This window comes from Nerophis ophidion, linkage group LG07 (assembly GCF_033978795.1).
Source record: "Nerophis ophidion isolate RoL-2023_Sa linkage group LG07, RoL_Noph_v1.0, whole genome shotgun sequence".
NCBI lineage: Eukaryota > Metazoa > Chordata > Actinopteri > Syngnathiformes > Syngnathidae > Nerophis > Nerophis ophidion.
The window spans coordinates 49743718-49765807 of NC_084617.1; the positions used below are offsets into that span (position 1 = coordinate 49743718).

The 22090-nt window shown below is 38.3% G+C and overlaps 3 long non-coding RNA genes across 3 annotated transcripts; 1 reads left to right on the forward strand and 2 right to left on the reverse strand.

Moving 5' to 3' along the window:
- LOC133556408 (uncharacterized) lies at positions 1-13271 on the reverse strand. The gene is made up of 4 exons (XR_009807514.1): positions 12876-13271; positions 1013-1208; positions 573-718; positions 1-331 (listed from the first exon to the last, which is right to left on the reverse strand). It is a non-coding gene; the product is annotated as an uncharacterized LOC133556408 (long non-coding RNA).
- Positions 13272-16926: 3655 nt separating this feature from the next.
- Positions 16927-20518, reverse strand: LOC133556409 (uncharacterized). Its single transcript, XR_009807515.1, has 2 exons — positions 20056-20518; positions 16927-18647 (listed from the first exon to the last, which is right to left on the reverse strand). It is a non-coding gene; the product is annotated as an uncharacterized LOC133556409 (long non-coding RNA).
- LOC133556410 (uncharacterized) lies at positions 19600-21673 on the forward strand. Its single transcript, XR_009807516.1, has 2 exons — positions 19600-19645; positions 21191-21673. It is a non-coding gene; the product is annotated as an uncharacterized LOC133556410 (long non-coding RNA).
- Positions 21674-22090: the final 417 nt, after the last annotated feature.

Here is a 22090-nt window from a genome sequence, read left to right on the forward strand (position 1 = left end):
TTTCTTTTCACCTCTTTATTATATTCAAGGTGCATAGTAACATAACATAATAATTATTGGCCATCATCAAAATGCTGAAAGACTGTGTGCAAAAAAAAAAAACAACAGGAAAATGTCTACCCCCCTTGGCACTTGGCCTTCTAAAAATGTGGCCCCTTAACAACACAGTTGAATAGCCCTGCTGTAAAGTACAGGAAAAAATGTCATACAACATTTTTTACCTCAAGGATGTGATGTATGGCCCCACATGGAAGCCCCAACTTATTTGGGGGAGCAGTAGGGGATAGAAAGATGTCTGGCAAAGCCTTTATCATCGCAACCGCTTGCTTTGCTGTAAAACACAACAAGAATTTTAATTACTGTAGTCAGTTTTGAAAAAAAAAAACATAAAAACTGAGAAAAAGACAGAGCAACAAGACAAGAAACATTAGCGGTTGGAGGGATTAGGATGGTTGACAAGTTATGTCAATGGTGAATACTTGGTGGCTGTCTGAAACTGAGCAGCACCAGCATCACTGACTACTGTCGCCAGCCTATGGATTCAAGTCATCAAGTGATGTGTGAGTAATTACCTTCATCTGCAAGTGGGGGTCTTGTGATTTTTATTGAAAACTTCATAAAACTGAATCTTCTCACAAAATGTCCTCCAGCGGTTCTTCAGTTCAGGCATGAAGTGAGAATTTCTTTGACTACGCATCCGCTAAAGTTCAGCCATTATCTATCACAATGGGACAGATAGCAAATATATTTTAAAATCTACATTCCAATCAAAATATAGTGAATTGAAAAATGTTTTTGACCCACTATGCAAGTACAAATTGCAGAGTAACCTGCTTTGTTACTTATTAAACAATTTTTGCTAAAAAAAAAAACAAACAAACTGGCCAACATCTGTCCTTCATATTAAACATTTTAAAATGGCTAACAATCTATAATTTGTAAAATAATTAAGGGAGTTACTCCAACAATCATATTAAACATAAATCAACTTAAATTGAGTTTATTTTCTTACATGATCCACTTTTTTGAAGGATCTTGGTAGGTTTGTCCTTCTTCAAAACATCAGAGTCAATGTAAGTCCATCTTGCTTGATATTCAAGGTCCAACAGCTAGGCAACATCCTTATTGTTAGGTCTGGGCCTGGATTTGTATAGCTCCTGTAGAACTTTGTAGTGTCTGGTCTGGTTCTGTAGGCTGTCTTTCAGGCCCTATTGTTGAAATAAAATTACAATCACTCTTTCAGTTTCTACCATTACAGTTTGAATAGACATACACATATTCAAAGTTACTTACTTTTAGATGAATAGTTATATTAGTAATCACTTCCTTTTTGTTTACTAAAACTAAACCACTTATAAATATAAATGCCTTCTAAAATAAAATATGATAGTATATCCGCACCACTCACTACACTTTCTCACAACTCAACTACTCAAAGCAACAGTTACAATAAGTCTGAAGTCTTAAGTCAGCAGGAGTGTTCTCTCTCTCTCTCTGCTCTTTGCAGCTGAACCACCAGAACCAGACTTAGCTAAAGCCATTACCATGACAAATGAATCTTGATGATTCTAATTTGGGCTGGGCAATATTGTGTTTTTTTAACATCGTGATATTTTTAGGCCATATCGCGATATATGATATATATTACGATATTTTGCCTTGGCTTTGAATGAACACTTGATGCATATAATCACAGCAGTATGATGATTATATGTGTATACATTAAAACATTCTTCTTCATATTGCATTCATATATTCTACTTTTAAACTTTCATGCACAGAGGGAAATCACAACTAAGTCAATTGTCCAAAAGTGTATTTATTAAAGTTATTAAGCAATGGCACAGACATTCAAGTAATTTCCAAAACATAAAGTGCAAGATTGTCAGAGACATTTTAAGTGTCAAACAAAAATGAGCTGCATAATAGGAAATCAAATAGTATTCGTCCTTCACTATGTGGTAGGTTACCAAGGTTATGAAACTCTCTTCATTCTCTAGCGAGTGACTTTTCAAATGATGCTACATGTTAGCAGTAATGATACTTTTTATAGCAACGCTTTTTCCCCCCACACTTGACAAAATACGGTTGTCTGTTCGACATATTCCCACTTGAAGCCGAACCACCGCCAGACGATGGAAACCCTGCTGTTTTTAATGGGAATTAAGTCTTCCTTCATTTGTTACCAGATCCGCACCTTCATTCTCTCGTACGGCTACGTTAGCAGCTAACGTAGCACAGTATGCTACCTCTCTGCTCTGCAAGGGCGGACACGTATGTGACGTATGAAAGAATGTGCACCTGCTTGTCTGAGAGAAGGAAAGACAGGAAAGAGTGAGAAGAGCCTGAAGTGTACGCCCGCAGTCAAAAGCAACTGCGTGAGAATGTATACTCGAATAGTACGATATAGTCATTTTCTATATCGCACAGAGACAAACCAGCGATAAATCGTATATATCGATATATCGCCGAGCCATAATTCTAATTCATAAAGATTACAGGTAAACTGGAATGCTAGCAGTTCTTGTGTTATTGGGTCAGATATTAGCCCATTTTTAAATAAAAAATCTTAATATTGTCAGATAATGTTCCATGATCTAATAAAGTACATCTCAGAAGGACAGCTCCAGACTGGAGAAACTGATCAGGCCGGTTATACAATCGGAACAATCATACTTGATCATTTCGCGAAAGTGCCATATTTTTGCTGAAAGGATTTAGTAGAGAACATCAACGATAAAGTTCGCAACTTTTTGTCGCTAATAGAAAAGCCCTGCCTTTACCGGAAGTATGTGCGCGTGACGTCAGGAGTTGCAGGGCTCCACACATATTCACATTGTTTTTTGTGGGAGCCTCCAGCAGTAAGAGCAATTCGGACCGAGAAAGCGACAATTTCCCTATTAATTTGAGCGAGGATGAAAGATTTGTGAATTAGGATATTGATAGTGAAGGAATAGGAAAAAAAAGTTTAAAAAAAAAGCAACCGCTCCGGGCGGCGGCAATGTGAGCGTTTCAGATGTAATTAGACACATTTACTAAGATAATTCTGGAAGATCCCTTATCTGCTTATTGTTTTAATAGTGTTTTAGTGAGATTTTAAAGACATACCTCGAGGTCGGATGGCTGCGGTGAACACAAAGTGTCTCAGCGAGAAGCCGAGGAGCCAAGCCCACAGCTGCCTTTTAAACAGCTGCTGCAGGATGACGAATAATCCAATGATTTCTCCGGTAAGATATATATCACGGTTTCCCCATCCAAAAACATGCTGGTTGACGTAGAGAAACATGTTCGCTTGACCGCTCTGTGTTAAAGTTTCACAACAAACAAAGAAACATCGGCTGTGTCTTAGGGGTGGGCAAAATTATCGATATAGCAATACATCGCGATACGTTCTCTTCCGATTCAATATCGAAACTCAATGTTTGAATATCGATAAAAATAAAAATTAAAAATCATGTTTTTTAGACGGACTGTAAATGCAGTGCGACCTCCGCTCCGCCAGGTGTCGCTGTGCCGCTACCTCACTGCAAGGCGTTTGCACTCTTCTTCTCGTCTTTCCACGGCTGTTGCAGTGAGGCAGTGGAGCTGAAAAAAAAACAAAACAAAAAAAAAACAAGCGAGCATGGAAGGTAAACTTAAACTAGAGACGCCCTCGAACTTTAAGGCAGATGTTTGGAAGTATTTTGGATTCCAAAGGAAAAGAGAACACACAAGTGAGCTGGACAAAGACTACGCGCTTTGCAAACGCTGTTTCGCTCCCATTAGATACTCAGGCAACACGACAAACTTGCGAACACATTTAGTAAGACACCACCCCGGCATATTTGTAGAGCCGCAGCTGCCGAAACGAAGCAGACCACATTGGACCTTGTCAAAGTCCTCCAGTCCACTTCAGTTAGAGCCCGGGGGATGACGGAGGCCATGGTGCATTTTATTTGTAAAGATTTGCGCCCCTACAACGTTGTGGAGAACGCCGGCTTTCGGTGGGTGATTTATACATTGGCGCCGCGCTAGGTGATGCCGCAGCGTAAGTACACGGCTAATGTCGCCGTGCCGAAAATATATGACGAGGTGAGGGAGACGGTAAAAGCTCCTTCCACTGAACTGGTGGAAGGAGCATGAGACTGAATATCCTTTCCTGTCAACCCTTGCAAAGAGGTATCTGTGCATCCCAGGCACGAGTGTCTCTGCCCAGAACATGTGGATCAGATTATCTTTCTTCACAAAAATCGGAAAACAAAAGAAGTCAAGTACAAGTAGACCCATTCATGTATGAGTATCTTGGTTACAAATTTTGTTTTGTTTAAATACAAATATTATGCACACTTTTTTTTATTTTTCTCATACATTTCAGCTCTGTGTGTTAAGTAACATTAAAGTGCTTCTGCAATATGTATGCACAGACATATTTTACTTTTCTACATTCATTCAGTGAAGTGTTCAAACAGTCACACACAGTTCTTGTCCAGGGAGACAAGTGTGTGAACTTAATTTTGTCATTTAAGGCCAAAGGGAAGAAGCTGCACTTTATTTTGTATTTTCAATTTCAGTGTGTGTGAAACACTGCATTTTATTTGGAGTATTTAATCTAAGTTCAGAAGAAACATGATGCACTGAGGTTTCAGTTCAGTTTGTGGACACTGACCCACACTGCACTTTGTGTCATTGTGCTCAGGGAGACTAATAATAATGCACACTGCACTTTTCAATGTGTTTCAGACAGTTTGTTGTTCATGCAAATATGTTGTAACTTGTGCTTGTATAGTTAAAATAAAATGGCATGGGTAACTTGAATTACATTTGCCTCAGTTTGTTCCTTGAATTATCACTATCATCTGATATACATACAACTCAGATTTTGAGATGCATAATGCATTTTACATTTTTCAGTTAACTATTGCAATATATCGCATATACCCAGCCCTACTGTGTCTCGGTGCTAAATACAGCTGCAATCCACCGCTTTCCACCAACAGCATTGTTCTTTATAGTCTCCATTATTAAAGGCCCACTGAAACCCACTAGTACCGACCACGCAGTCTGATAGTTTATATATCAATGATGAAATATTAACATTGCAACACATGCCAATACGGCTTTTTTAGTTTACTAAATTGCAATTTTAAATTACCCGGGAGTTTTTTCTTGAAAACGTCGCGGAATGTACGTTTGACGTCACGGACTGTAAGGAAATATTAGTGCTGCGCACACTCACAGCCAAAAGTCGTCTGCTTTAACCGCATAATTACACAGTATTTTGGACATCTGTGTTGCTGAATCTTTTGCAATTTGTTCACTAAATAATGGAGAAGTCAAAGTAAAACGATGGAGTTGGGAAGCTTTAGCGTTTAGCCACACACACGGTGATTCCTTGTTTAAAATTCCCGGAGGTGAAGCTTTCCTATGGATCAGAGCGGTAACGCGAACACGGTTTCCGACCAAATGTCAACCAGCAGTTTTCGGTGAGAAAATTGTGGTAAAAAGTCGCCACTTACCGGAGATCAGCTGAGCTTGTGCCGCCCATACAGCTGCCGTCCACTTCCATCAGACACTGGCCTCAAGACACCCTTGGACACACCCTTCCGACTATCAGGTATTATTAAACTCACTAAAACACTAGCAACACAATAGAAAGATAAGGGATTTCCCAGAATTATCCTAGTAAATGTGTCTAAAAACATCTGAATCCGTCCTAATGCAATCGCATTTTTTTTTTTTACTTGATTTTTTTTTTTCTAGTCCGTCGCTATCAATATCCTCAAACACAAATCTTTCATCCTCGCTCAAATTAATGGGGAAATTGTCGTTTTCTCGGTCCGAGTAGCTCTTTTTGTTGGAGGCTCCCATTAAAAACAATGTGAGGATGTGAAGAGCCCTCAACGGGTGGCGTCATCGTCTGTGACTTCCGGTAAAGGCAGGGCTTTTCTGCTAGGGACCAAAAGTTGCGAACTTTATCGTCAATGTTCTCTAATAAATCCTTTCAGCAAAAATATGACAATATCGCGAAATGATCAAGTATGACACATAGGATGGACCTGCTATCCCCGTTTAAATAAGAAAATCTCATTTCTGTAGACCTTTAAATGAACAAATTGCAAAAGATTCAGCAACACAGATGTCCAAAATACTGTGTAATTAGGCCACTTAGACGACTTTTAGCCGTGTTTGGTGCAGCGCTAATATTCCTTTATAGTCCGCGACGTCACCCGTACGCATCATCATTTGCGGAAAATTTAAAAGTGCAATTTAGTAAACTAAATAGGCCGTATTGGCATGTTTTGCAATGTTAATATTTCATTATTGATATATAGACTATCAGACTGCGTGGTCGGTAGTAGTGGGTTTCAGTAGGCCTTTAATAAATACAGTTTTGGTAAATTAATTCAATTGTGGTTTCCGTCTCTGCATGAAAGATTAAAATAATGTAGACACATAGAATCATTATACTTGTGTGATTATATGCATCTAGTGTTAATTCGAGACCAAGGCAAAATATTGAGATATATATTGTGTATCATTACATGGCTTAAAAATATTGAGATATTAAAAAATGACATATCGCACAGCCCTACCTTGAAGTTAAAACAAGTGTAACCCATTTACCATAGTTTTAGCAGCTGAAAAACACATACATTCACAATGTAATTGTACAGTATAAGGCAGTGGTTCTTAAGCTTGTTGGAGGTACCGAACCCCACCAGTTTGGTATGCGCATTCACTGAACGCTTCTTTAGTGAAAAGTGAATATATTTGAAGTGAATATATTTATATAGCACTTTTCTCTAATGAGTCAAAACGCTTTACATAGTGAAACCCAATATTTAAGTTACATTTTTAAATGTAACTTGGGTGGCACTGGGAGAAGGTGGGTAAAGTGTCTTGCCCAAGGACACAACGGCAGTGACTAGGATGGCGGAAGTGGGGATCGAACCTGGAACTCTCAAGTTGCTGGCACGGGCACGCTACCAACCAAGCTATTTTGCCCCATATATAAAATGTTTTTTTTTCCAAATTCAAGACAAAGTTATATGTTTTTGGTAATACTTTAGTATGGGGAACATATTTGAAGTAACAAAGACTTAATTTAGAGGTATTTGGACTCTAGGGGAACATATTCTAAGTAATAAAGACTTAATTTATTTGGTTAGGGTTAGGGTCAGGGTTATAATAAGGCCATGCCGAATAATGCATTAATAAATACTTGATAATGACTAGTTAAGAGCCAATATGTTACTCATTTGCATGTTAATAAGCAACTAATTAAAGGTGAATACGTTCCCCACACTTAAGTATTACCATGTTTTTTGTACTGGTGCACAAAAGGAACCGTGCATGAACATCACCTTGTTCAAACAACTAAACCAACACAGTGCATAAACTCTCAACAAATTACACATCTACAAATCAGTCAGCTGTTGCCGTATCCGTAATACACCGATAGGGAGAAGTTTGTATTTACACGATGAGTCGGGTGTGTTTTGACCTCCACCGAACCCCTAAGGCCGACTCACCGCAGCCCTAGGGTTCAATCGAATCCAGGTTAAGAACCACTGGTATAAGGTCATAACATTTATGTTAAAGGCCTACTGAAACCCACTACTACCCAACACGCAGTCTGATAGTTTATATATCAATGATGAAATATTAACATTGCAACACATGCCAATACGGCTTTTTTAGTTTACTAAATTACAATTTTAAATTTCCCTGGAGTTTCGTCTTGAAAACGTCATGTAATGATGACGTGTACGTGTGACGTCACAGGGTTTCAGTAAGTGTGAGCGCTACGCACACACACACACAGGTAAAAGTCGTCTGTTTTAACGGCATAATTACACAGTATTTTGGACATCTGTGTTGCTGAATCTTTTGCAATTTGTTCAATTAATATTGGAGAATTCACAGGAGAAAGATGGAGTTGGGAAGCTTTAGCCTTTAGCCACACAAACACACGGTGTTTCATTGTTTAAAATTCCCGGAGGTGAAACTTTACTATGGATCACAGCGCGGTCAAGCAGACATGGATCCAGACCAAATGTCAACCAGCAGGTTTCGGTGAGAAAATTGTGGTTAAAAAGTCAGTTTTTACCGGATAAAAGCTGAGCTTTTGCCGTCCATAGCTGCCGTCGACTCGCCTGAGACACTGTGCCGTGGACACACCCTTCCGACTATCGGGTACTATTAAACTCACTAAAACACTAGCAACACAATAGAAAGATCAGGGATTTCCCAGAATAATCCTAGTAAATGTCTTTAAAAATATCGAAATACGTCCCAATGCTATCGCGTTTTTTTTTATTACTTTTTTTTTTCGAGTCCGTCGCTATCAATATCAATCAATGTTTACTTATATAGCCCTAAATCACTAGTGTCTCAAAGGGCTGCACAGACCACCACGACATCCTCGGTAGGCCCACATAAGGGCAAGGAAAACTCACACCCAGTGGGACATCGGTGACAATAATGACCCAGTGGGACGTCGGTGACAATGATGACTATGAGAACCTTAGAGAGGAGGAAAGCAATGGATGTCGAGCGGGTCTAACATGATACTGTGAAAGTTCAATCCACAATGGATACAACACAGTCGCGAGAGTCCAGTCCAAAGAGGATCCAAGACACAGCAGCGAGAGTCCCGTTCACAGCGGAGCCAGCAGGAAACCACCCCAAGCGGAGGCGGACCAGCAGCGCAGAGATGTCCCCAGCCGATACACAGGCGAGCAGTACATGGCCACCGGATCGGACCGGACCCCCTTCACATGGGAGAGTGGGACATAGAAGAAAAAGAAAAGAAACGGCAGATCAACTGGTCTAAAAAGGGAGTCTATTTAAAGGCTAGAGTATACAAATGAGTTTTAAGGTGAGACTTAAATGCTTCTACTGAGGTGGCATCGCGAACTGTTACCGGGAGGGTATTCCAGAGTACTGGAGCCCGAACGGAAAATGCTCTATAGACCGCAGACTTTTTTTGGGCTTTGGGAATCACTAATAAGCCGGAGTCCTTTGAACGCAGATTTCTTGCCGGGACATATGGTACAATACAATCGGCAAGATAAGATGGAGCTAGACCGTGTAGTATTTTATACGTAAGTAGTAAAACCTTAAAGTCACATCTTAAGTGCACAGGAAGCCAGTGCAGGTGAGCCAGTACAGGCGTAATGTGATCAAACTTTCTTGTTCTTGTCAAAAGTCTAGCAGCCGCATTTTGTACCAACTGTAATCTTTTAATGCTAGACATGGGGAGACCCGAAAATAATACGTTACAGTAGTCGAGGCGAGACGTAACAAACGCATGGATAATGATCTCAGCGTCTTTAGTGGACAGAATGGAGCGAATTTTAGCGATGTTACGGAGATGAAAAAAGGCCGTTTTAGTAACGCTTTTAATGTGTGCCTCAAAGGAGAGAGTTGGGTCGAAGATAATACCCAGATTCTTTACCGTGTCGCCTTGTTTAATTGTTTGGTTGTCAAATGTTAGAGTTGTATTATTAAATAGAGTTCGGTGTCTAGCAGGACCGATAATCATCATTTCCGTTTTTTTGGCGTTGAGTTGCAAAAAGTTAGCGGACATCCATTGTTTAATTTCATTAAGACACGCCTCCAGCTGACTACAATCCGGCGTGTTGGTCAGCTTTAGGGGCATGTAGAGTTGGGTGTCATCAGCATAACAGTGAAAGCTAATACCGTATTTGCGTATGATGTCACCTAGCGGCAGCATGTAGATGCTGAAGAGTGCAGGGCCAAGGACCGAACCCTGGGGAACTCCACACGTTACCTTAACGTAGTCCGAGGTCACATTGTTATGGGAGACACACTGCATCCTATCAGTAAGATAAGAGTTAAACCAAGACAGGGCTAAGTCTGACATACCAATTCGTGTTTTGATACGTTCTAATAAAATATTATGATCGACGGTATCGAAAGCAGCGCTAAGATCGAGGAGCAGCAACATAGATGACGCATCAGAATCCATCGTTAGCAATAGATCATTAGTCATTTTTGCGAGGGCTGTCTCCGTGGAGTGATTTGCCCTGAAACCGGATTGAAAGGTTTCACATAGATTGTTAGACGCTAAGTGTTCATTTAACTGCTCCGCAACAATTTTTTCAAGGATTTTTGAAATAAAGGGAAGGTGAGACACCGGTCGGTAATTTACCATGAGGTCAGGATCGAGGTTAGGTCTTTTAAGAAGAGGATGAATAACCGCTTTTTTGAATGCTAGGGGAACAGTGCCCGAGGAGAGTGATAAGTTTATAATATTTAGCACTGATGGACCTAATAATAGAAAGAGCTCCTTGATCAGTTTCCCAGGAAGAGGGTCAAGTAAACATGTTGTCTGTTTTATTCCATTTACACGTTGTAACAATTCCTCTAATGTTATTTCCTCAAAACGAGAGAAACTATTTTGGAGGGCAGTATCCGCCGTATATACAATCGTGTCAGTGTTAATAGAACCCCGTTGTAGCTGGGACGCATTGTCTTTAATCTCCTTTCTAATGACTTCAATTTTCTTACTAAAGAATTGCATAAAGTCATCAGCTGAGTGGGTTGAGCTACTGGAAGGAGTCCCTTGTTGGGTTAGCGATGCTACCGTACTAAACAAAAATTTAGGATCGTTTTTATTACGGTGGATGAGATTTGAGTAATATTTAGCTTTAGCTAAGGTAAGCATGCGTTTATAAGTTATTAAACCATCACTCCAAGCTTGATGGTGCACCTCAAGTTTAGTCGTGCGCCATTTGCGTTCCAGCTTTCTACATAATAATTTCTGAGCTCTAGTTTCTTCTGTAAACCACGGGGTGCGCTTTTTTGGAGCCTTTTTTAACTTTAGCGGTGCTATGTTATCAATGGTTTCGCGCAGGGCGTCGTTAAAGTTGTTAGTGAGGTTATCAATAGAGCCCACATACTTTGGGAATGGTGCCATTACCGAGGGCAGTAGGTCAGCAAGAGTTGTCGTTGTGGCTGTATTAATGTTGCGGCTGCTATAGCAGTTATTATTATTATTAGTTTGACGAACATGCGTCTGAACCTCGAATTTTATAAGGTAATGATCTGACAATACTTTAGTATACGGGAGTATCGTAACTTTGGAAACGGTGATGCCCCTGACAAGCACTAGGTCTATCGTATTACCGTTGCGATGCGTGGGTTCATTTATTATTTGTGTGAGACCACAGCTATCAATTACAGTCTGGAGCGCTACGCACGGTGGGTCCGATGGGGTATTCATATGGATATTAAAGTCCCCCATTATGATTATATTATCGGCGTGTGTCACTAGATCAGCAACGAACTCTGAGAATTCATTGATAAAGTCCGATGACGTTAAGATTGTTGTCTCTGATAATATCATTAACTAACAACGTTTTAGGAGACAATGATCTTATGTTTAAAAAACCTATATTATAGGTAGTGGGCTGTTTTAGGGAGTTTTTGATCAAATTATCCGTAGTAGCAATATTAATAATGTTGTGTTTATTATGCCCAGTGCATTTAGTATAGTTACGACCATATCTAGGAATTGATACGACAGGAATTTTCCGATTGTTTGTTTGTTGCTTTGATAAACTGCACGCATCATGGTTAGCCACCTCAGTAACGGGGATTTTCCGATTGTTTGTTTGTTGCTTTGATAAACTGCACGCATCATAGTTAGCCACCTCAGTAAAACACATGTCCAACTCTGAAACACTCAAAGCAGAAAAAACTTGTTCTAATTTAACTGACTCCTTACCCAGACCAGTAGTCTCGCATTTTCCATCTAAATCCGTCTTCGGGATGGAGGAAAGTGGTGTTCTGTGGGGATTAGCCTTCTGCTTTATCCTCAAACACAATTTTTTCATCCTCGCTCAAATGGAGAAATTGTCGTTTTCTTGGTCCGAATAACTGTTTTTGTTGCAGACTCTATCACGCCAAATTTCTTCCCCCCGGAAGAAACAACTTGAAGGACCTTAAAGCAGCCCACACAGCTGCCTGTTTTAAAAGCATTATAATAGGCTGATTTTCATAGGTGAAAAATAACAGTGAGGAAAAAATATTAGCATTTCAGCATGCTAACCTTTCAAGCTATTTTTGTTTCGCTAATTTTGCAGCTGTAACCCTTAAGAGTCATATAACTTGGTATTGTCACGCCCTCATTGGGGTCCTTCAGGCATTGGAGGGGCTGTCATGCCAAATTTCTTCCGGGGGGAAGGTTTTTGTAGGGGGGAAGAAATTTGGCGTGACAACTCCCATTAAAATCAATGTGAATATATGAGGAGCAATCAACATGTGACGTCATCGTCTGCGACTTCCGGTAAAGGCAAGGCTTTTTCAGGAAGTACCAAAATGGGCGACCTTTATTGTCGATGTTCTCTACTAAATCCTTTCAGCAAAAGTATGGCAATATCGCAAAATGACAAAGTATGACACATAGAATGGACCTGCTATCCCCGTTTAAATAAGAAAATCTCATTTCAGTAGGCCTTTAAGTCAGTGGTGGCGGCACAAAAGCACATCTTATGCAGGAATAGGTATCTACGTTTTATGTCGAGTCTGCCTGCCATTTCCACTAATATGACTAATGTCAAAAGCAGTGTTTTATTGCACAATGTTCCAATGAACACTGCAACTCCACCCGAGCGCACCCATTAACATTACCCAACTCAAAATATACTACATTTTGAAAGTCAGCTAACAGTTTACAAGTTGTTCCTTTAAATAGTTTCTGCCGATAAAACACTGTCATTCCTCGCCATAGTCGTCATATGATTTTAAAGACAAGGCCTGTCCTGTCGCGGTTACCTGTTTCTAGCCCATTTTTTTTATAAATTAGCGTGTAAGAACTTTACAGTTCGCTTAACGTGCAAAGACACATAAAAACGAATTAGCGTTACCTTTCGACCCTGCAACTGTTGTACGGTCCATGCTCGAGAAAGCACGTCCATCTTCATCCATGGCGGAGTCATCCCCATCCATCCATTTTCTACCGCTTATTCCCTTTCGGGGTCGCGGGGGGCGCTGGCGCCTATCTCAGCTATGGCGGAGTCAGTTTAAGTTTAAAAGATTTCCAACGACTCCAATTTCAAAGTGCGCATGTAAACAGGTAGACCGCTGACACTTTTTTTCTTCTTATTTTTAATTTTAAAGGCGGGTGGCTGTAATAGATTGGTCTATGTGTGTATCTTGCCATCTCCTGGTCAATGTTGGTCATAGCATACTGGGGTTGCTTTTTGGTTGGCCAACGTTTTACGTTGTTGTTGTACACTTGACGGCAAGTGAGTGAGTCTGTTCTGAAGTCACAGTAAACGAGACGTAACTTCATCACATCGCCTGTTTATTGCCTCCCATTCAATATATCACAGTGGCAACCAACGTTATAGGTGCATACCGCCACCTATTGTTCTGGAGTGTGTCTCCTCAGGGTGCACTGCAAAAAGTCAGCGTTCAAAAACAATACAAAAAAAAAATAGGGGTATATGTTACTTGAACTAAGGAAAATAATCGGGCAAAAAAACAAGAACGTTTAGCTTGTCAAGACTTTCCAAAATACCCTTAAAATAAGTATATTCTCACTAATAACAAGTGCACTTTTCTTGATAGAAAAAAATTTGACCTTTTTTCTCAATATGTTGAAAAATATTCTTAAATTAGGTCATTCGTTAACTGTGTTACAAAAAATATCAATTAGAACAATACATAATGTTGGATATAGAGAACATACAAACCCTTTATTTATTGAGTCAAAAATATTAAAGCTCGATGATTTGATAAAATTGCAAACAGCTAAAATGATGTACAAAGCAAATTATAACCTGCTACCAAACAATGTACAACAGTTCTTCTCAACTAAAGAGGAGAAATATAACCTTAGAGGAAAATCTAATCTAAAACATTTGTGTGCACGTACAACACTTAAAACCTTTAGCATATCAGTATGTGGAATTAAATTATGGAATGGATTAAGTAAAGAAGTTAAACATTGTACTGATAAAATCCAGTTTAAGAGGATGTTTGAATTAATAGTGCTTACAAAGTACAAAGAATTATGAGAAACACTTTTAACCTTATTGAAAATAAGATATTCTTCGTCTCAGTATGTTGGTAATGACTGGATTAGTTAATTGCATGTTACAGAACTGTTGTATTGCTTATTCACGGATGTCATTTTGATATTTTGCTGTAAAGAGGGTCAGTAGATGTATGTATGTATTTGTGGGCGCTCTGACGTGGGAAAGGGTTAGGATTAAATAAGCTTTGCTTCTTCCTACTCCTTTTCGAGCATGATGAGGTAATATTGTATTGTCTGTATTGTATTGTGTTGTAAATATTCATGTTCAAAATAAACTAAGAAAAGAAAGAAAGAAAGAAAATAATACTAGTGCCATTATCTTGACATAATGATATGCACTATAGGCATTACATTTCTTGAAACCAGCAAACTTATACTAAAAACTAGTTTATTTTTCTTAACGGAAAGGCAACAAGGCAACTGCTTGTTACTCTTGGGGTCTACGACCCGCTCAGGCAAATCATATTGTCTGAAAATGTATTTTCCTATCGATAACATGACATCATCGCGCCAAGTGCGTGCTCTTTCAGTCAATTCGTGCACAAGGAATATATTATATATATATATATATATATATATATATATATATATATATATCCATCCATCCATCCATTTTCTACCGCTTATTCCCTTTTGGGGTCGCTGGCGCCTATCTCAGCTACAATCGGGCGGAAGGCGGGGTACACCCTGGACAAGTCGCCAGCTCATCGCAGGGCCAACACAGATAGACAGACAACATTCACACTCACATTCAAACACTAGGGCCAATTTAGTGATGCCAATCAACCTATCCCCAGGTGCATGTCTTTGGAAGTGGGAGGAAGCCGGAGTACCCGGAGGGAACCCACGCATTCACGGGGAGAACATGCAAACTCCACACAGGAAGATCCCGAGCCTGGATTTGAACCCAGGACTGCAGGAACTTCGTATTGTGAGGCAGACGCACTAACCCCTCTCCCACCGTGAAGCCATATATATATATATATATATATATATATATATATATATATATATATATATATATATATATATATATATATATATATATATATATATATATATATATATATATATATATATATATATATATATATATATATATATATATATATATATATATATATAGCCCAGCCAAATTTTTCTTTACTGTAATTTTGAAAATATCTGAATGTGCATGAACTATTTCTGTTCAAAATAGTTTGAATTGTCACATGCGAAATGTTTAAATATCAACTTTCCGTTTACTGTAATGTAAACGGACATATTTTCTCTTGTTTCATTGAAAATAAAACAGCAAAGTCAATTTGGCTGTCATTCGTTTTAATTACGAGACACAATTGTGTCAAATTCATGATTTTTTTTATTTCATGCTTGGAATAAGAAATTATTACTTTGAAAAAGTAGTTTTATACTTTTTTCTAACAAAATTGGGAACAATTTCTCATATTTTTTCTGTTTCTGTAATACTGCAATATTTTCTCGTAAAATCATTACTTTTTTAGTAAAGCTGTTACCGGTACATTTTAATGCAAAATGGTGAAATTTGTCAAATAAAATTCTGACTTCTATCACAATATATTTTCTTGTTCTTCTAAAGCTGTGTAATTTTTTGAGTAAAATGATGACTTCTGTCGTAATTTTGCCAAGTAAAATTCAGATTAATATAATATTGCCAAAATGTTTTAGTTTTCTTATAAAACTGACTTTTGTCAAGTAAAATTACAATTATTTTAATAAAATTGCCGACATTTCAAGTTCTATTAAAATTGCGACTATTATTGAGTAAAATTCCCACTTTTATCATAATATTGCACAAATGTTGAGTTTTTCTTGTAATTATTGACCTGCCAAAATTGTAAGTTTTTCTTGTGAAATTCATGACCTTTATCTTGTAAAATTCCAACTCATTTTTCACAACAAGACTTTTTATATTTACGTACTATGTATTTAGTATTAATGTTGTAAATACGAATCTTTATATATCTACAAAGGTTGTTCCTAATGAGGTAGGAATTTTTCCAGAGGTCTCAAGAAGGTAAGAAATACAAGACTGTTTGTATGTGTGTGTGTGTGTGTGGCCTCCGCACTGTACACATAGTCAGAGTAGATAGTAGGCAAGCCCTGCTGGAGCCACGACTACACTTTCAAAGACTTTGTCATGCCGGCGTTACATTTGGAGGTCACACTTCCCATGATGGTCATGTCAAAGGAAGCAACTGTGACCAACAAACATGCACTGTAAAAACTGGATTTTCTTTTTTTACATTTTTGCAATAATGTGCTGTAATGTCAGAGTACATTTTGATCACAGCATTTGACAGAAAAAATACTGTCAATGGCTGGTAAATCATTACAGTGCGCTTATATAAACCTGCTCTTCAACCCTGTTTGTGGTTTCCACAACTTACTGGTGCTCTCAAACAATATCCTCATACCGTCAGTCTTTCAAAAATAATTGGAGCAGGTAAAGAAGTACGATTTTTGCTCAGCGCTTATAGCAGGACCTCCAGGCTTGGCTGCTTTCATGATATTATTACACAAATGCCAATGCATTTAATTATTGTTATTATTTATTTTTTTATGTGATCCCTAAAAAAATCGGCAGATATGAGAGGAATTAAAACATCCAGTATTAGAGAGAAAATAGACCTACTTAAAAAGTTATATCCAGAAGATTTCTGTCGTATAATATTAATAAACTGAGAAATTTAGGTCACTTGGGCATGTTAATGTGTGTGCGCGCGTGTGTGTGTGTGTGTGTGTGTGTGTGTGTGTGCGTGCGTGCGTGTGCGTGCGTGAGGATTGCCCCCATACCAGTACTGAAATGTACTTTGATACCTGATGATGCTGTTCTAAATAAAGGGGGCCACAAAAAATTGCATTATTGGCTTTATTTAACCAAAAAAACATGGGGTGCATTAAACATATGTTTCTTGTTGCAATCCAAGAAAAATGTTGTCCTAAATAAAATAGTGAACATACAAGACAACTTGTCTTTTATTAGTAAGTAAACAAACAAAGGCTCCTAATTAGTCTGCTGACATCTGTGGTAACATTTTGTGTTATTTATCATTCTATTCAATTCAATTTTGTCAAAATTATGGAGTACAAGCGGTAGAAAATCGATTATTATTCTACATGTTCATTTACTGTTAATATCTGCTTACTTTCTGTTTCAACATGTTCTATCTACACTTCTGTTAAAATGTAAGAGTCACTTATTATTCTGTTGTTTGGATACGTTACATTAGTTGTGGGTGATACCACAAATTTGGGTATCGATCCGATACCAATTATTTAGTTAGTTTTATGTTTACACACACACACGCACACAAAAGATTAGATAAGCGCGCCATCTCTTTTTAAATAATGAAATAATGAGTATTATACATTGTACATTTAGGATGAGTAGGATTCTCTGTATATATATGGGAGCATACTGTACATACTGTATAATCTCTCTCTCTCTCCCCCCCTCTCTTTCTTTCTTTGCCTGACTTGTCTGTTTTTCACTTCTGGCTCTTCTGACCTTTTGCCAGGTTTTGTTCAGTGGCCTAGCCCCTTTTTTCCTACCTTATTTTTCCCACACTTTTTGTTTTTCACGGCAGCAAAAGCTTTTGTTACTCTTTTGGAATTAGATTTTTTTCACACCTGTGTGCTCCTTTTGTTAATCAATTATTTGGTATTGACCTCTCAGTGAGTGTCTGCTTTGGGGTCCATTTACACCAGTGGTTCTCAAATGGGGGTACGCGTACCCCTGGGGGTACTTGAAGGTATGCCAAGGGGTGCGTGAGATTTTTAAAAAATATTCTAAAAATAGCAACAATTCAAAAATCATTTATAAATTTATTGAATAATACTTCAACAAAATATGAATGTAAGTTCAAAATCTGTGAAAAGAAATGCAACAATGCAATATTCAGTGTTGACAGCTAGATTTTTTTGTGGACATGTTCCATAAATATTGATGTTAAAGATTTCTTTTTTTGTGAAGAAATTTATCGAATTAAGTTCATGAATCCAGATAGATCTCTATTACAATCCCCAAAGAGTGCACTTTAAGTTGATGATTACTTCTATGTGTTGACATCTTTATTTATAATTGAATCACTTCTTTTTCAACAAGTTTTTAGTAGTTTTTATATCTTTTTTTCCAAATAGTTCAAGAAAGACCACTACAAAACAGCAATATTTTGCACTGTTATACAATTTAATAAATCAGAAACTGATGACTTAGTGCTGTATTTTACTTCTTTATCTCTTTTTTTCAACCAAAAATGCTTTGCTCTGGTTAGGGGGTACTTGAATTAGAAAAATGTTCACGGGGGTACATCACTGAAAAAAGGTTGAGAACCACTGAATTACACCATCCATTCATCTTCTTCCACTTATCCGAGGTGGGGACGCGGGGGCAGCAGCCAAAGCAAAGAAGCAGTCTCTCTCCCCAGCCATTGTTTCTAGCTCCTGCCGGAGGATCCTAAGATGTTCCTAGGCCAGCTGGGAGACATAGTCCCTCTAATGTGTCCTGTGTCTTCTTCGCGGCCTCGCCAAGAAGGTGTTTGGGGGACATCTTGACCAGATTCCTGAACCACCTCATCTGACAATTTTGATGCCATCAATGAATAATTTCACATCTTCTTATAGTTTTTTGTAATAAAAAAAGTAAAATTAGTTTTTTCTTAACATTAATGGACAATTAAGTAATTTTAAATTGTTCAGAAATATTTGACAATTTTTCATTAGCGCAGTAAAGATTAAAGTACAATAATTAAAAAAAAAAAAAAAAAAAAAGTCATCTGCAAACACAAGAGACAGTACATTCTTACAAACATTTTTAAAATCATGGATATATATCAAAAATAAAACACGTCCCAAAACGGAAACCTGAGGAACCCCAGAAAGTAATCGAGCTCTCTTACAATTATTCATAGAAACATACCGTCCTCTTTCATGAAGGTTGCTAAATAGACATTTTTAAACATTTTCAAATTTTTTTTATTGGTTGGAAGATTTTCAAATTGACTCTATCAAAAGCCTTGGATAAGTCTAAAAATAAATGTAAAATCCCCCAAAAATTTATATTTCTTAATGTTTATTGTTTATGTATGTACAAGTACGTCACATCCGCTGGTTGACACATGGGCGTGGTTTAAGGTAATTATTTAACCCAGTTGGCGGAAAGGGAGAAGGCAGTATTGGAAAAAAAGAGATGTTTTCGAAAACGTTAAATAGGCACCAAAAAAAGTTTTGGCCACAAATGCAAACATTAAAAATATATAATATTTTTGGTGGGTATTTGTTTTAATCATGACATGGTTTCAAGCCCAATATTCATATTGTTGTACACTTGTATTATTTTCGTCAAGTTTCGCATGTTTTTAAGATCAACTTATTTTACATTTGCTAATTTGCTTGTCTTTTTTAAGGTTTCATTCTTATTTCTTTACGCTTTCAAACTTTTAGCCTGAGGGGCGAGTGCTTGTGGGCGTGGCTGACAAAAAGATTACCCGGAAGCAGTTTTACGAGACTTGAGCTTGAACGTAAAAGACCGTAGAAGAAGAACGCATGACCGAGGGGCGTGTGTCTTCCTGACAGGTATTTACTTACCATCAAAGTCAAAGAGATATCTTTTAAAATCCATTCATCTGTTACGACTCGGAGTAAGGAGAGGACCCAGATGCACAGAGGAAGTTCAAAAAATAAAGCTTTTATTTTTAAATAACTTTTTACCTCCAGTGCAAAAAGTATTTCGCAAGAATCATTACAACACGCGGAAAATAATTCAGAAAATAAACTGGTAAATCAAAATCACTCCAAAAAAATGAGGAATACTTATCTAAGAAAAACTAACAAAAATGGAATAACTATAAGAATTAACCAAAAGCGCTCCAACAGGAGGAAAAAACACAAACGATCTATAAATATACACTAAATAGGAATAAACAAAAATCACTCAGTCAATGAGCCAAACCATACGAAATTTGGAAAAAAACAAAAAAACTCACCAATTAGGTAGACGAAGGATAACAAAGGGCGCTCGAGGGAGGAAAAAAGTAAACTCAAAATTACAGCAAACGACTGCTTGATCCAAAAAGGAGAACCAGGGGAAAAAGGAGCAAGACAAGGAGGTTTTCATGGACATGGACGCTAGAAAGGCACGATAGGCGAGACGATCTGGCACAGGACAAGAGGAGAGGCGTGAGCTTAAATAGGATATGGGTATGATGGGAAACAGGTGGAAACAATCAGGGATCAGGGATGACGTCAGACTGGTGACACAAGAGGAAGGGCCCGTGATCTGAAACAAGATGGTAGCTTTTCAAAATAAAACACGTAAACCACAAGACAGAAAAACCAAGACAAGACTTCCCTCACCGCGGTGTGACATCATCGTTATTACCCTATTAAGACTGTTTTGGTTAGATACAAGAAGGACATTGATGTTACCTGCAGTTTATGTAGCATGCACCCAGAGACTATTTACCACCTGTGTTGGACTTGTGAAAGCACTCGATCACAATGGCAGGGCATCTGTCGCTTCATCCTGGGGATTATTCCCGACAAATTTGTGCTTTGTTTTAAATATGTGATATTTGGTTTTACACTTTATGAACAAAAATTTGAAAAGGAATTTTACCTTTGCAACCCCATTATTCTATTGGCTAAGTTTTATATTGATAAATGTAAGTTTCTCAATACCCGACCTGTCTTTTGTGTTTTTAAAAAAGATTTAGAACTCTACGTTTAAACATTCTCTACCTCTAACAACAAAAAAGCTGTGAAAACGATGATGCTGTTTCCAAAATTGAAGTTATTTACTGAAATTCAGTGAGGCTATGGCTTTGCACTTTGTTTACTACATATACAGTGGGGCAAAAAAGTATTTAGTCAGCCACCGATTGTGCAAGTTCTCCCACTTAAAATGATGACAGAGGTCTATAATTTTCATCATAGGTACACTTCAACTGTGAGAGACAGAATGTAAAAAAAAAACTCCAGGAATTCACATTGTAGGAATTTTAAATAATTTATTAGTAAATTATGGTGGAAAATAAGTATTTGGTCAATAACAAAAATTCAACTCAATACTTTGTAATATAACTTTTGTTGGCAATAACAGAGGTCAAACGATTACTATAGGTCTTTACCAGGTTTGCACACACAGTGGCTGGTATTTTGGCCCATTCCTCTACGCCAGGGGTCGGCAACCTTTACCACTCAAAGAGCCATTTCGACCCTGTGAGAGGCGGGGCGTGGTCACGCGCCGCCTGACGGCGATGGCATGCACAGGAGCCGGCTGGAAGCAAGATGACAGGTGAGTGGATACCTCAGCTGGAACGAGTTATCAAATCACCTGTCTCTATTTAGCAGCGTTGGTGACTGCAGGGCGGGGCTGAAAAGCCAGAAGGACCCCAGGAGGTGCTGAGGACGCCAGAAAGGTTGTTGGAGGACTGAGCGAGTTAAAAACTTTGTGAGTGAACGAACTAAGACTGAAAAGACTTGGGGAGCGAACGAAGAAGATGAACTGTTGTGAAAATTAAAAATGAAAAGAAAATCCTTTTGGGAACAAACGAAAGAAGAAATATTGTGTGTAAAAAGATTAAAAAGAATTGTCAACTTGAACTCCTGCTGTGATCCTTCGGTCCTGAAGACCCCACGACACAAACCTGTCACAGACCCATTTCACAAAATGAGGAAGACAATGGGAACCGCAGCTATTCTCACCAATATCTGCTGGTGGTCACCCAGATGACAAGAATAAGGGCATGCTATGAAGCCGTTACCTTGAACACCTTCTACAACATGTACAAACTGCTTGCCAGTCCAGCAACATGTTGTGAGAGGCTTCCGCAGATGCATGAACACGACTGGAAGGCATACTGTCACACCGCGGTGAGGGATGTCTTGTTTTGTTTTTTTGTATTATGGTTTTAATTTGAAAATAAAATCTCCTCTCGTTTCAGGTCACTTGCCCTTCCTTTTGTGTCATCAGTCTGACGTCATCCCTGTTCTCTGATTGTTTCCAGCTGTTCCCTATTA